Genomic DNA, 16,229 nt, shown 5'->3' with positions numbered 1-16,229 from the left:
CCTACGCAGCCTCCCCATGGGGGAGGAGCTGTTTGGGCCCCCAGGCCTCCGTGGGGGGGCTGGCTTGGGGGGGGAAGCGGGGGAGCACTCACCAACTGTGGCTGGGGCCAGGTCACTGCACTTCCCGCTGCTGGTGAGTGCAGGCCCGGCCCAGCTGCAGTCCTCAGGGGAGTGGGGTGGAGCAGGGGTGGGAAAAGGCAGGGCTGGGGCGGGGAATGGGCCGGAAGGGGCAGGGTGGAGGCTTTGGGGAAGGGATGGGGTGGGAGCAGAGCAGGGGTGGGAATAGGTGGGGCTGGGGTGGGGAGCATGGAGAAGAGGTGGAGCAGGGGCTGGAGCAGCATGCAGCTGTGCAGGGCACCAGGAAATGTGGTGCCCCAAATTTCCTGGTGCCCTACGCAGCTGTGTACTTTGTGTATGGGTAAGGATGACCCTGCATGTATAGCTTCATAAGCCATGGCATTAAGGGATAGGCAGGGTTTCCCTGGATCACCATAGGCATTTCGACTTCCCCTACGGTGATCTTCTGGTTTGGGAAGAAAGTCCCAGCTTGGAGCTTCCTGAACAGGCCAGTGTTCAGAAAGATGTGTGCGTCATGCACCTTTCCGGACCAGCCTGTGTTAATGTCCGTGAAATGCCCATGGTGATCCACAAGCACCTGGAGAACCATAGAGAAATACCCTTTCTGATTAATGTACTTGGTGGCAAGGTGGTCTGGTGCCATGATTGGAATATGCATGCTATCTATCGCCCTTCCGCAGTTACGGAAGCCCATTTGTCCAAAGCCATCCACAATGTCATGGTCTTTCAGAGCAGGATGCGATTAATGGCCTTGCACTCTTCCATCAACGCAAGTCCAAAGGTCGACTTTCCCACTCTGAACTGTTAGTGACCGATCAGTAGCAGTCTGAAGCAGCCAGCTTCCACAGTGTAATCACCACACGCTTCTCCAGTGACAGGGCAGCTCTCATTCTCATGTCCTTGTGAGTTCATCACATAGTCCCATGAATGTGGCTTTCTTCATCCGAAAATTCTGCAGCCACTGCGTGTGATCCCAGACGTGCATGACAATGTGATCCCACCACTCAGCGCTTGTTTCCTGAGCCCCAAAGTGGCATTCCACGGTGGTTAGCACCTCTGTGAATGCCACAAGCAATCTCGTGTCATAGCTCCTATGCATGGCAAGATCAATGTCAAACTCCTCTTGCCTTTGTAGTTTCAGGAATAACTCCACTGCCACTCATGACGTGTGAGTGAGATTTAGCATCATATTGATCAACAGTGCGGATCCATTCCTGCAGACCGAAGAGGCAGAGCATGTAGTACACAAACCATTGAAAGATGGCACCAAATGCGGATGGAAGCACAGGGATTTCTGGGATGTGAAGCAATGCATCACGGGGCTTTGGGACAGGACCCAGGAAGCCCTGTGACTCCCTCCCCTTCCCAAAACTCTTAGCAGCAGAAGAGGAAGAGGTGCTTTGTGGGATAGCTACCCAGAGTGCACCGCTCCGAATACTGGAGCAAGTGCCGCAAGTGTGAACACGCTATTGCGCAGGCAGCTGACAGTGTGAATACACAACCGCAGTTTCCCTTCAGCGGCGATGTAACTCTGCCAGTGTAGACATACCTTAGGTTGTATCACTGTTCTGGTAAATTCCCTTGTTTAGATAAACCCTTAGAACCTCACTGCTTCAGTTTAAGTCCTTATGGTCAGTCCAGAGCTTGTTCTAAAATGGTTATGGCGTATTTGCATTAGCCAGTCAAACTATTTCAAATTACCACATCTGAGGTAGAAGCCAAACTCGAACAGCTTAATGGGACTAAATCAGGGGGGCCAGATAATCTTCATCCAAGAATATTGAAGAAACTGGCACATGAAATTGCAAGCCCATTAGCAAGAATTTTTAATGAATCTGTAAACTCAGGAGTTGTACTGTATGACTGGAGAATTGTTAACACAGTTCCTACCTTTAAGAAAGAGGAAAAAAGTGATCTGGGCAACTATAGGCCTGTTAGTTTGATGTCTGTAGTATACAAGGTCTTGGAAAAAAATTTGAAGTAGGTCGATGGCAATTGGGACAAAATACAACATGGTTTTACAAATGGTAGATCGTGCCAAACCAACCTGATCTCCTTCTTTGAGAAGGTAACAGATTATTTAGACAAAGGAAACACAGTGGATCTAATTTCCCTCGATTTCAGTAAGGCATTTGATACGGTCCCACATGGGGAATTATTAGCTAAATTGGAAAAGATGGGGATCAATATGAGAATTGAAAGGTGGATAAGGAACTGGTTAAAGAGGAGACTACAATGGGTCATACTGAAAGCTGAACTATCAGGCTGGAGGGATGTTACTAGTGGAATTCCTCAGGGATCAGTTTTGGGACCAATCTAATGTAATATTTTTATTACTGACCTTGGCACAAAAAGTGGGAATGTGCTAATAAAGTTTGTGGATGACACAACGCTGGGAGGTATTGCCAATACAGAGAAGGACTGAGATATCATATAGGAAGATCTGGATGACCTTGTAAACTGGAGTAATAGCAAAAGCATGAAATGTAATAGTGAAAAGTGCAAGGTCAAGCATTTAGGGATTAATAACAAAAAAGTTGTTATAAGCTGGGGACACATCAGTTGGAAGTAACAGAGGAGGAGAAGGACCTTCAGTATTGCTTGATCACAGGAGACTATAAGCTGCCAATGTGATATGGCAGTGAAAAAAGCTAATTTGATCTTGGGATGCATCAGGCGAGGTATTTCCAGCAGAGATAAGGAAGTGTCAGTACCGTTATACAAGGCACTGGTGAGACCTCATCTGGAATACAGTGTGCAGTTCTGGTCTCCCATGTTTAAGAAGGATGAATTCAAACGGGAACCGGTACAGAGAAGGGCTACTAGGATGATCCAAGGAATGGAAAAACTTGTCTTATGAAAGGAGACTCAAAGAGCTTGGCTTGTTTAGCCTAACCAAAAGAAGGCTGAGGGGAGATATGATTGCTCTGTATAAATATATCAGAGGAATAAATACTAGGGAGGGAAAGGAATTATTTAAGCTCAGTACCAATGTGGACACAAGAACAAATGGATATACTGGTCATCAGGAAGTTTAGACTTGAAATTAGACAAAGTTTTCTAACCATCGGAGGACTGAAGTTCTGGAACAGCCGTGCAAGGGGACCACTGGGGGCAAAAGACATACCTGGCTTCAAGACTAAGCTTGATAAATTTATGGAGGGGATGGTATGATGGGATAGCCTAATTTTGGAAATTAATTGGTCTTTGCCTATTAGCAGTAAATATGCCCAATGGCCTGTGATGGGATGTTAGATGGAGTGGGATCTGAGTTACTACAGGGAATTCTTTCCTGGGTGTCTGGCTGGTGAATCTTGCCCATATGCTCAGGGTTTAGCTGATTGCCATATTTGGGGTTGGGAAGGAATTTTCCTGTAGGGCAGATTGGCAGAGGCCCTGGGGGTTTTTCGCCTTCTTCTGCAGCATGGGGCACGGGTCACTTGCCGGAAGATTCTCTGCACCTTGAAGTCTTTAAACCATGATTTGAGGACTTCAATGGCTCAGACATAGGTTTGATACAGAAGTGGGTGGGTGAGATTCTGTGGCCTGTGTTGTGCAGGAGGTCAGACTAGATGATCATAATGGTCCCTTCTGACCTTAAAATCTATGATTATATGATTCCATTTGCTGACAGCAGTTTAAACCAAAGTTAATTAGCCTAATATATAACCAGGGCCCTGCAGTATCCTCCAATTTGGCAGCATTCACCCCTTATCACAGCACTATAGTCCAGAATCTAAACTTTCATTTCTTAAAAAATATTATGCTAATAACTACCATCAAGGGGGACTTTCATCCAAAGCTAATCACAGACCTTATTTAAAACCAGTGCATGTGCCTAGCACCCTCTTTCAGGCTCAATGGAAGGAACAATAAAATCCCTTGATATAGCCACAGAGCAGCAGACAGTGCTGGAGGCACTAAGCCACATGGCCAGGTTTGAGCATAGCTAACCCAGCTAGATTAACACTATCAGTATTTAGCTAGTTGCAGATCCAGGGGCTGGAATGTTGTTCTGAAGGGTGTATACTTTGGATAGCGAAAGCCTGAAGAAGAAGCTGTGACTTGGTGACCCTGAGAGGAAGCAGAGAAAGAGATTCTTGGGCACATAGTTCACTGGAGCAGCAACCCTGCAAGACCTGGAATGCTCATCAACCACTTGGCTCAAAGAGATAACGTTTCGTAACTATCATTCTAGGTTTTCATAAAGTCATGAATCATCATGGTATCTGACTCCCTCCCCTTGATGAAAGGTACACAAAAATCTCTGCTAGCCAGCAAGTACAAGCTTAAGGTTACTAGTAACATAAAATATATGTATAAAAGTGCAAAGATTTTATGAGTTTGATAGAGTGATTATAGGAAAACTAAATTGAAGAGAATAATTTTGTATTTAGTTCTCAAGGCCTCATCTACCATTACGTTGCCCATTTGATTAGCTTTGTTAGATCCCTCTGAAGTTCGACAGTCTTCTGTCCTGATGTGAACCTAAAGAATGTCATCTACAATTTTGCCAGTGTTCACCCTGTTTTCCAGATTAATAAATTGTATTAATAGTATGAACCCAGTGGTCCCACACTAATAAACTTTAGCCAGATTAGAATTGACCATTGATTCTTACTTTTTCCCTTCTCCTAGCCAGTATCTCATCCATGACCATATTGTGCCTGAATCCTTGACTGCTTGATTTCATTGGCAGTTTCTTGTGAGGGTTTTGTCAACAGTTCTTTTTGACAGTGCAAATAAATTAAATCAATTTATTATTTTATCTGTTATTTTGTTGACAAGCTTAAAAAATTCTAATGGATTATTAGTGAAGCACAGTTTTCATTTGCAAATATATATATATGCACATATGCTTTGTTACAAAAAATTTAATGTGTTACCTGTCCTGACATAGCCTCATTTTTACTGGGGGTAGATTCACTTCCAACTTGCAAAGAATAATGTCCATCTTGGCTACAGGCAGCCTCTAGATCAGCGGTTGGCAACCTCTGGCACACGGCTCACCAGGGTAAGCACCCTGGTGGGCTGGGCCAGTTTGTTTACCTGCCGTGTCCACAGGTTCGGCCGATTGGGTTCGCCACTCCAGGCCAATGGGGGGGGGGCGGGAAGCAGCACGGGCCGAGGGATGTACTGGCCGCCGCTCCCCCCCCCCCACTGATCTGGAGCGGTGAACCGTGGCCAGTGGGAGCCGTGATCGGCCAAACTTGCGGACATGGCAGGTAAACAAACTGGCCCGGCCCCCCAGGTGTGTACTCTGGCAAGCCGTGTGCCAGAGGTTTCCAACCCCTGCTCTAGATTCAGTTCAACTGCAAACAGTGGAATATAGTAGCCATTTTAATAAGGGCAAAATTTAGGAGCACATCCCAATTCTATCAAGACATTATAAACAGATTAAAATAAAAAAATTATAATTGAGACACACAATTATATTAAAAAATGACAACTCTGTCTCCTAAGGAACTGCCCCCAATATAGCTTTTTAATATAACCAAGCAGAACCATAGATGGCTCTACACATTGTTTATGTCCGGGTACCAGCTGATTAATACTTAGCTGACAGGGTTACAAACCAAGTATTTCACCCCTGCAAGCAGCCTAGACTGGCCTGATTGCATTCCTACAACCAGTTTGGTGCTATCAGCCGTGTACCTGGCTTCGCCAGTCCTCCTTCCTTCCATCTCATGGTGTGGCAGAGCACAGGAGTGCACTACTCCAGGCACTGCTGAGGCCTGTGCGTGTTTGCTTTAAGTACTTTATCTGTGCTTGTTGAGGCACTAAGGGACAGCCGCCCTGATTTTCCCAGAAGGCACTGATGCATGCAAACAGGGTTAGGCAGCACTGCCAACCCCAACTGTTCAAAAATCATGGGAGAAAAGGTGGGTGAGGTCGTAACTTTTACTGGAAAACTTCTGTAGGTGACAGGTTTGAGTGGTAGCTGTGTTAGTCTGTATCAGAAAAAACAATGAGGAGTCCTTGTGGCACCTTAGAGACTAACAAATGTATTTGGGCATAAGCTTCGGTGGGCTAACTTATGCTCAGATAAATGTATTAGTCTCTAAGGTGCCACAAGGACTCCTCTTTGTTTTTTCCGTAGGCGAGAGAGACAAGCTTTCAAGGTTACACAGAGCTGGGGGAGTGCAGCTGGCTCAGGACTTGGAAGAAATGCTCTGTGCAAGCTCAAATGCTTTGTTTCTTTCACCTAAGAAAGTTGGTCCAATAAAAGATATTACCTCACCCACCCTTGTCTATCTAATACCCTGGGATCAACACAGCTACAACACAGCATACAAAAATCATAAGCCAGGCCTCACAAAAATCATGTGAGTTTAAATATATATGTACATATATTGTTTACGGGCCTTTGGATTTCTGAGCCTTTAGCGTACTCTCAGGTCCTGTTTTCAAGACATTCTCTGCAGCCACGGGGACTAGAAACTTGGCTTTGGTTTCGTTTTATAAGGAAAGCTGAAAGTCTCAAGTAGGCACTTGATTCCAGGAGCTGGGGCTGAGAGGACCACCCCCGCCAGTTCTGCATGACTGGTGATTAAAATCGCCAGCATCCTCAAGGCTGCAGCTGGGGATGCACACAGGGGACCCCAACTTCAAGCGTCTTGATGGTAAGGGGCTGAAGGAGCGTTGCAAAAAAGACCCCAGAGCTTGCAGTGCGGCCGTGGCCTTCCCCAGCTCCCTGGCCCAGTCTCAGGGTGCGGCCCAGCCCCACAGGGGTTGGCTTGGGGCAGGGCCTGCCCGCACCCCAGAGAAGGGGCTCCAGCTGGGCAGGGTGCTGGGGGGGATGCCCGGGCGCAGCTGAGGCAGGATCTGGAGGAGGCTCCTGTGTAACCCCCGGCCCAGGCCTCAGCCCCGCTCCCCCGGACCCTCCCTTGGCCCGCCCAGTAGCGCCGCCGGCTCCTCCCAGTCTCCGGCGGGGCTGCGGGGAGAGGCGGTGCCTGAGCGCGGCCTGCCCGCCGCCGGCCCGGCGCAGCTCCCTGAGCCGAGCGGGGGGGCGGCGCTGGGCGGACAGGGGCGGCGACGTGTCTCTGCGGAGGCGCCGGGGATGCGCTAGGCCGCGCCGGCTGTTCCGGTGCCCGCCCGAGCCGCGGCCGGGGATCCCGCAGGTACAGAACGGCGCCCGGCCCGGCCCGGCCCCACGCAGGCCCCGCGGTGGGACGGGGAACCCGGCCCGAGCCCCCCGTTCCCGGCCTGCACTCCCCGAAAGCAGGGCAGGCTGGACCGTGTCCCCGGGCACAGGCTGTGTCTGCCCCCGCTGCGGGGACGGGACCTACCCTCCGGCCGGTGCAAAGGCTGGACCCCAGGTCCCTCCTCTCCCCCTCCCGGGCAAGGGCTGGACCCCAGGTCCCCCCCGCACCCCCGTCAAGGCGCAGGCTGGGCCCCATGTCTCCCCTGCCAGGGCGCAGGCTGGCTCCTTCACCTTTCCTCCACTGGAGCTGCACTGTGCCAATGCACAGGCCAGGCAGCTTTTCCCCTTCCTTCCACTGCACCGGGGAACAAGTGAAGTGTCTCTCCTCCACCATCATAAGTCCTAGAGGCCAGTCCCGATCCTTTCCCTCCCTTCTCCCAACCTGTCCCCAGGCAGGCAGCTCTTTCTCTCCTAACCTGCTATGTGACTGCACTATCCCAAAGGACAGGCTGGTCCCTTCTCTTCTCCCCTCCTTGTGCCATGCACAACATGATCCCCGGGGGCGGGCTGGCTGAGCAGCTTACAGAAGTTACGTTTTTCCAAAATGTCATTTTCAGGTGCTCTTGGTGTGTTTGTTTTGACTCAGTGTTTCCCATTGTGTGTGTGTCTATGTGTTGCTGTATGTCCCTAGCCCTTTATACACACTGTCTTCTAGTCTGAGGATGACTTTCTGTGATTCCTTTTGGAGCCTTTCAGTGCTGATCTTGATTGGCTGAGAGAGGTTATGCTTCTGGACCCTTTCAATCTAGTAGTCACAAAGAACCAAGATAAACTGTAAGCTTGGATGTTGCACGTGGTGTTATCACACATGGGGACTTTTACTAGCTACCAAGCAAACCCACTCATAAACAGATTTGTTTCCAAAACCACATGCTGAGTAGTTTGCTTTTTGTATTTGAAAAAAAAAGGAGGAGGAGGAGGAAGAAGAGGTAAAATAGAGTAAGCATTAAGGTGAGGTTATAAAGTAATGGGCATATATGTTGTAAAGATTTGCGTTCTGCATTGCATATGCCTTATATTTGTATTTCCATGTTAAAATTTGAATATCACCTTAGAGTGAAACTGACAATTCTGAACTACTGTGCTTTCTCCCACCTTACCAACTTTAACTTAGAATTTCCTGGGTGTTGTTCACTTTTAGCAGAACCTTTACCTTAGTTTAATGTGCAGTTCTTCATTTAGGTCATCAAAATAGTTTCGTGAGTTATAAAACCAGGATTTTTTTCTGCATCATGGAACTGGAGGAGATATGAAGACTGCCTTCTTGAGATATTCTTGGACTATTGTCACTAAGGTACTATAGAGTTAATTGTGTAATTTATCAGATGTGTATTTTATAAGTAACTGCCCCATGTGTAAAGAAATAACATGCTTATATTTGTGAGAAATGCAATGGGTTTTCCTAGAGGTAGTCCCAGTCCTAATGACAGTTATGGGAATAAGGAAATAGAAGCAAAAAAAGTTTATTTCTGTAATGCAATAAGGATTTGATGGCCTATTGGAGCCATATATTTGATTTATAAATACTTATGGGCCCAGGTAGCAAAAAACAGTACTTTTAAAAAAAAAGGTTAACATGATATGAGAAGATGGGGAATAACTCTTTCCTTGATAGAGTAGGTCTTGCTTATGTGTGGGAGATACCTGTATGCCATAGCATGATGTTATCCTGCTATTATATTTCTGTAGGAAGATTACCTTCTATCCCTGGACATCTCAGTTTCTTTCTGCTATTGGCATCTTGTAGGAATTTCTTTCTACTTGTTGACATTTTGTAGGTTTTCTCATGTTTTAAATTTCAGTGAACCTAATCCTGTAATTTATTAATTTTTAAATTTAATTATACAAAACTTTGTATTTATCTAACGGTCTATCTACCACCATTTGTCATCTTTTCAGGGCCTTAAGTGTGGCTGATGTTGCGCGATTATTTATTTATTAATTAGTACTCTAGCTATATCATGGCTGAGGAAGACTATCTTAACAAGAGTCAGTCCTGTAAAGCATGGAAATGTGATGTAGACACAGGGCCTGTTCCTGTTCCCATGAAAGCCTTTGGGAGTAGGTTGCTGCCTCTAGAGGATGTATGAGTAAAATGTAGAATGCCTAGAGCTTACTAATTTACCAGACACCTACTGCCATCTAGTCGAAAGCTGATAGGAAATATGAGTGTGGTTTCCCTGGAGAAGTCTGGGGGTAATTCACCGTATAATATCAGGGTTGGAAGGGACCGCAGAAGGTCATCTAATCCAACCTGCTGCTCAAAGCAGGACCAATCCCCAGACAGATTTTTGCTCCAGATGGCCCCCTCAAGGATTGAACTCACAAGCCTGGGTTTAGCAGGCCAATGCTGAAACCACTGAGCTATATATTTTGAAAAAAAAAATTATAAACAGTGATGTAATACCATCTGCTTTAAACATTGTCAGAATTGTATTGTTCTGAGACATGACAAGCTCATGTTCTGCTTTTTAAATTTATGTAAGTACATCCATTTATTATTTTAGAAAATGAAAACCGTCTGATGGCTGTTCAGTGGTTTATGTGAAAAGAATTGATCCTCTCGCTTGAGTGCCTAGTGGTCCGGCATTCATATCACAAAAGCTACCATCAGAATTGATACTTATTGGTGTCCTTGTTGATGGTCAGCAGAGAAGCAAAGGATTGGATGGTCTTTTCTGCTGTCTAACTACTCGCCCTTAGAGGTGACTTCCTGTCTAACCTCTCCCATAAATGCGTTGAGGCCCATTGTCGAGGCAGCGTGATGAAGGCTGAATTGCTACAGAGCATGCTGTATCTGTTTGTGGGTATACAGCTCTTTTGAAAACCTGGCCATTATTTTTAGAAAGTTAGGGTTGGATTCCCCAGTGTGCTGTGGGCAGTTTGCACTGCATAAACTGGACAAATTGGCCCGAAAATGGCTGAAGATAGTTGGTGGAGAATTCCATTTCCGCAGGGGAACTCTCTATGGCGCCCGCGGGGGCATCTTGATGCACCTGCGTCCTGGCCCCCAGAAGAGCACCCGCTGAAATGCCGCCGAATTTCAGCGGCATTTCGGCGGGGACACTTCTCAATGACGCTGCTTGTCGGTGACCAGTGACATCATCGAGAGGCGTCGCTCCCAATTTCAGTGGGGACGCCTCTCGATGACGTCACTTGTCGGCAACAAGTGACATCGAGAGGCGTCACCCCCGAATTTCAGGAGCGACACCTCTCGCTGACGCCGCTTCGTCGCCGACAAGTGACGTCATCGAGAGGTGTCGCTCCCGAATTTCGGGGGCGACGCCTCTCGCTGACGTCACTTGTCAGCGACCAGCAGCAGCATCGAGAGGCGTCCCTGCCGAAATGCCGCCGAAATTCGGCGGCATTTTGGCGGGTGCTCCACCGCGGCAGTGGTCCTTTGGCTGGCACCCGCCAGCCAAAAAGTTTGGGGACCACTGCTCTATGGTGTAAGGACTGTCTCTGTGCAGCCCTAATTTGTACAAGGGTTAGGTGGGCCTCAAACAGCTCTTAACCTGCCATGAAAATCAAGGCCTTAATATTTTAATCTTTTTGCCATGTTCGGAGTATTTTCTCATTCTCTCCTTAAAATACCCCATATTACAGCTACTTTCTTGAGCTGAGCTGTAGGTGGAACTCCTAATGAAGCTCATCAATATTGCTCTTTGTTTGGCTACAGGTGTTTCTGTGAAGTGACATGAGATGCTCCTCTCTCACTCTTTTTCCAAGCGGACAATGTACCATATCTGTAGTACTACCGGTCCATATCAGCTAAAGGAGCAATATGTTTTACCAAGAAATTAAACCAGGGTCTCTTGTGTAGCAATGTAGATTACTAACCACGAGACCTGTTCTTATAGATTAATATAATATTTTTAAGCTTTGTTACTTGTTTAAGAACAATTCCATCAGAGCTGACATTTGAAGATCTTGCTGTACAATGACCTGAATAGCTATATGTATTCAGAGCATGTCCACTTGGCATTACTTACAGGAGTATCAAAGAGCCGGTTGTCAATGGACCATAATTGTGTCATGTTCTAAAGTTAAAGAAGCTATCTAGTTATGGTCTCTGCATAGGGTTGCCAACCCTCCTGATTTGGCTGGTAGTCTCTGGGAATTGGGCTCAATCTCCTGAGACTTCTGAAGCCAATCCGGTAGATTTGAGGCTGCTAAAAGACCAGCGGGGCTAAAGCAGGCTCCGTACCTACCCTGGCTCCACGCGGCTCCCAGAAGCTATATGTACATACACACATACCTGCAGAATATACAGTGAAGTTTTGATTTCAGTCTTTTTGTTTTCTATTCTGTCCTCCTCTTATATGTTAAAGAGATGACATCAACTTAAAATTTGTATTTTTCTGTTTTTACTTGCTATTACTAAGATTACTTTAACTGAAAAATGAGAGAAATGGTTTTGGTTTTTTTGTTTATTTTCTGTTTGACAACAACTGCATAAAATTAGTTTCCTCTGAGATTGTGTGGGTTTTTCAGACACACAAAAGGGAGAGAGAAACATTTTTTTTTTAATTAAAAAATGTGTCAGTAAAACTACAGAAATCGACTGCAGCAGTTTTACCTCAAATGGTTTCTAACTCATTTCTTACATTTATTAGATTCCAAGTTGACAGTGTTGCTCACTTATTATGAGACATAAGGAAGGTAATTTTAAAATAATATTCACTGGTGTATTTAAACTGAGCTGCCTCTGCTGCTGTTGGTCCATATTTTATAGAAAGGCATATCAGTCCTGCAGTGCTCCACAAGGTCCTCCAAATCACACTGCACTGCAGCACTGCTTTTATCCAAGCCCATAGCATTAGATTCAGTTATCCAAAATAGAGAATATTTGATAAATATTTGACTGTAATATTACTTTATCTGATTCCAGCGGAAGCTGAATTACAAAATTACCATTGTGCCATTTGAAGTATGTATGATCTGCTGATTAGAACAGTGGTTATAGGCAAGCACATATATCTGATGCATTCATTTAGAAAGGCCAAGTGGCTAAGTGGATGAGACTTTGCGGCTACTGTGTTAGAAACCTTGGTTCTATTCCCAGTTTTGACCTTGTGCAGTTTGTGCAGCCTGATCTACACTTAAAAGTTAGGTCAACATGGCTACAGTGCTTAGGGGCTTGAAAAATTCCCACGCCGACTGCTGCAGCTATGCTGACGTAGCCTCCAGTGTAGATGCATTTGGAAGAATGCTTCTGTTGACGTAGCTACCATGCCTTGGGGAGGTGGGATTCCTACAGTGAAGGCTCTGGCACCATAGCTGTGCTGCTGTAGCACCCATAGTGCAGACATCACCTCTCTTGCTTCATTTATAAAAGAAGTGGGGGATATGATACTTGCCTGCTTCTTAGGATGTGTTGTCCCTGCAGAGTTAATTTGGGCTCTTACTTGGGTATTGTCCATAATTCTAGGCTAGAATTTGAGTGCCACTTTCATTCGGGGTATGCTGCCCACCTTGCAGAGAGGACACAGGCTAAGTCACTTGAGTGCCAATAGTCCTCCAATGGCTTCCCATGATTCCCTCCACCTCCACCCCATCCTCCCATGTGCCTGGAAAGACGGAGTTGTTCTCTCACAATTCACTGGGAAAGGCTGACTGGCTCAGCTTACTACAACACAATAAAACATGGGGTGTGCCACCAGAAGTCCTAGCACGCATGGGTGAGTGTAGCATCAGTATGGGCTTTGTAGTGTGGCTTCTCACACTCAGGCTGGGCTAGCCCAAGTGCTGATTACCTGAGTTAAATCTTTAGTGAAGACATACCCTTAGTTTAAGCCTATGAGACTTAAGTCACCATTAAGGGATGTGAAGTGCATAAAAAATATTAAAACCTGTTTGCAAAAGAAGTGAGATTTCAATCTCCTGGTTTGTAGAGTGGGGAGGCTGGTACAGGTATCTCCTCGAGGCATGGGAGAGTGCACAGTGCAGTTGATATGCACATAAAATATGGGTGGATTTTCCTGGGGATTATAAAGGCACCTCTCTGACTCCAGGACTAAGTGTGACACTAGGCACCCCTGAATTCGCACCTTACACATTATTGTAATAATCTTTCTACAAAATATGCCTTGTGTTGGATCATTTGAAAACTGATAACTTACTGATCATTAATATTCATGTGTGATGGGCAGTGGGTATTAGGAGTTACGGGTACATGCTAGACGTATGGCTGAAGTGTATTTAAACTAGGCATGTTGGGGATTTGTTAAACAGATCAATCCTAAACTTACATATAAGCAGTAAATAGGGCCATCAAGATAGCATGGGGAGGAGATGGCAGGAAACAGAAAATTTCAGCAAACAATAATTGGGGAAGAAAGAGCATGGAGCTTCCTTCACCACAAGACTCCATCTCATTCTCTGGATAGGTTGAATAAAATTTACTCAGAAGAATCCATTTCAAAGGTTTACTAGTCTATAAAGACAGAGGGTCTGAACCTCAAGTGATAAGCAATTGAATCAACTGATTGTATTATAAGAGTGTAGAGAGTGAGATCTTTTTCTGAAAGCTAATGACACATTGGTGATTAATATCACTGTGAAATGTAGGTATCAACACTATATGAGGAAATATGGATATTTAATGATACTATGTTTTAAAGTCTGTGGCAGAACAGGGAGAAACAAGTTCCTTCCCTGCCAGGAAGAAGGTGGCTATTTACCTTTCTCCTATGTAAAGTAAGCATGGTGGAATCCAAGCAATGCAAGCCCCATTAAGGTACAGGGGGCTGGGAAGCCCACAGGAAGAGAAGAACAGCATGAGGTCATCCTGCCTCTTCAAGCAACGTCTTTGAACTTTGGAAAATATAAGCAAAGACAAAAGCCACCTTTGGCATCCATCACTAGACAGACACAAGGAAACATAACACTTACAAGCTGAGAAAAATGTGCCTATCAACCCAGGGGGTGGGGTTGATGTTTCTGGGAACTGCATATAGGTGAGGAAAAAAATATCTTGAACAAAGCCTGTACTTGGCTAGATTAAGTTTTAGACTTTTTAGAAGCGTGTTTTGTTTTGTTTATTTGTAACTCTATCCTCATTCTTGGTATTTGAACTCACTTAATCCTATATATAGATAGATAATAAATGTATTATATTTTTACTGTAAACCAACTCACTGCTGCCTTTCATGGGAAGAGTGTATTCACCCCAGTTAAATTAATTAACTGGTGGGTTTTGTGTCTTAAGAGGAACAAAGGAACCTGATCGTTTCTCTAAACTGTCCAGGAGAGGACCTGGACATTACAGAGCACATGGTTTGGAGAAAATTCAGAACTGGGAGTGTGTTGGGGTCACCCTGCAAGTTGTAACCCAGGTTGGTAGAAGCCAGAGTGAGGCTGTAGGACGAGACACAGGCAGCTGGAGTCAGGGCTGTCTAGCATGTAGACACTCTGGCCTGCATGCTGGTAGGTTGGCAATGAGCACCCCAGGCTGGGAGCTATAACAACAAAGAGTTGTGAGTCTCCCAGAGTTGCAGGGCAAGTGATAACACAAACCCTTACTGACCTGGATTGGACCCTGAACTGCTGTCGCATTAATTCAATTTGAACGTCCTATTCTAAAATCCTGGAGTGTTAAAACTATTCAAAGAAATGGTCAGAAACAATTTTAGTTTTGGCAAAACAACTGATTTTTCCCTAACCTCATTCTCCCAAACAGCTTAACCATTTTTGCTAAAACTTAGAGCATGGAAAATTTCAGGCAAAGGGTTAGTCTGTTATAAGCAACTGAGAACAAGAGTTGTAATGGGAAGTGTAATACAGTCTTAATATAGATGTTGCTACACACTTCATCTATAATAGTTTTCATTCTATGAAATTAGAAAGATGTTATGTTAACCAGACTTTGTATGATAATGCAATGACAAATTTAGACACTGCCTAGCCAGAATGCTAAACCTACCAGCACAGCAATAGATAAGTGATGCCATGAGTGAGGTCACAGGACATCCTGTGGGAAGCTCAACTCCTTACCATCCACTGGTGAGAAACAGGAAGACTCGGGAATTTCTACCAGGGTGCTGTCCCTGGACTCTGTTAGAGGCTCTATCTTTCGTTTCTGTCTCTGGCTACTAGGTATCTTTACATATTTGTAGCCACTACCCCATCCTCACCCTAAACTTTCCCGAATTTCTAGGGGAAAACAAAGCTTTATTTCTCTCTTCCTTCTCCAGTTCTTCTTGGCTGCTGCAAGGAGGAAGGGGAGGTCTATTTTCTACCTTTCCTCTTGCCTTTATCTTTTTGGGTCCTGTTCTCTTATGCATTGGTTTTCAACCTGTGGTCCATGGACATGTGGGGGTCCACAAACTATGCCTCAGGGGGCCGCGAAAGGTGACTATGAAAATCAAGTTTCAGATCTCAGAAAAGGCATTCTGTATTTCTGGTCAATCAAAAGTATGTAAATACCCCCACCTACAGGTCAAAACCCAGAAGTGTTGTCATCACTGTAGAAGCCCACAGTTAGTGCCCTTTCTCGTGCTGCGTCAAACGCTGTGCCGAGCATGTGCAACATTTACAGTTGAATTCTGTTCAGTCAGTTTTCAGTCTAAGACTTCTATAATAGGGGTCTGTGGCCCACAGGTTCAATTTCCAGAGGGGTCCGCACCTCCATTCAGAATTTTTTAGGGCCCTGCAAATGAAAAAAGGTTGAAAACCACTGCTCTAATGAATATCTCTAGTGCTTACCTTTTCTGTTAATAGCTTTGGTAAGCTGCTGCAGCAGCATGAAACTAACCTAATTTTTGACAGTTCCATTTCTGTCCATGGAACTCCAAATAGCAATAGCGATACTTATCAGATTCTTGCTGTTTTCACGCTATTGCTGCTGGACAAAGCTGTGAGTAGCAGCAGAGGCACTGGAGCTGTCTGTCTTCAGACTCAGGAATAGAACACTGAATCAGTTTACACTGGTTCATGTTTGGAAAGT

The 16,229-nt window shown here is 45.4% G+C and overlaps 1 protein-coding gene across 7 annotated transcripts in view; it reads left to right on the top strand.

The window, feature by feature from the left end:
• Positions 1-6,555: 6,555 nt before the first annotated feature.
• VPS54 (VPS54 subunit of GARP complex) overlaps positions 6,556-16,229 on the top strand; it is a 73,101-nt gene continuing 63,427 nt past the window's right edge. For 6 of the 7 annotated variants that reach the window (XM_050952043.1, XM_050952045.1, XM_050952044.1 and 3 more), the window contains exons 1-2: positions 6,556-6,701; positions 8,465-8,576. The gene's annotated coding sequence lies outside the window, so the exon portion shown is untranslated. Of the gene's footprint in view, positions 6,702-7,110; positions 7,200-8,464; positions 8,577-16,229 lie in introns of those variants that run through there. The other variant, XM_050952040.1, reaches the window with a different exon arrangement.

Source organism: Gopherus flavomarginatus, chromosome 4 (genome assembly GCF_025201925.1).
Source record: "Gopherus flavomarginatus isolate rGopFla2 chromosome 4, rGopFla2.mat.asm, whole genome shotgun sequence".
Lineage (NCBI taxonomy): Eukaryota > Metazoa > Chordata > Testudines > Testudinidae > Gopherus > Gopherus flavomarginatus.
The sequence above is the reverse complement of the archived record's forward strand: the minus strand, read 5'-3'. Positions and strand labels throughout refer to the sequence as shown.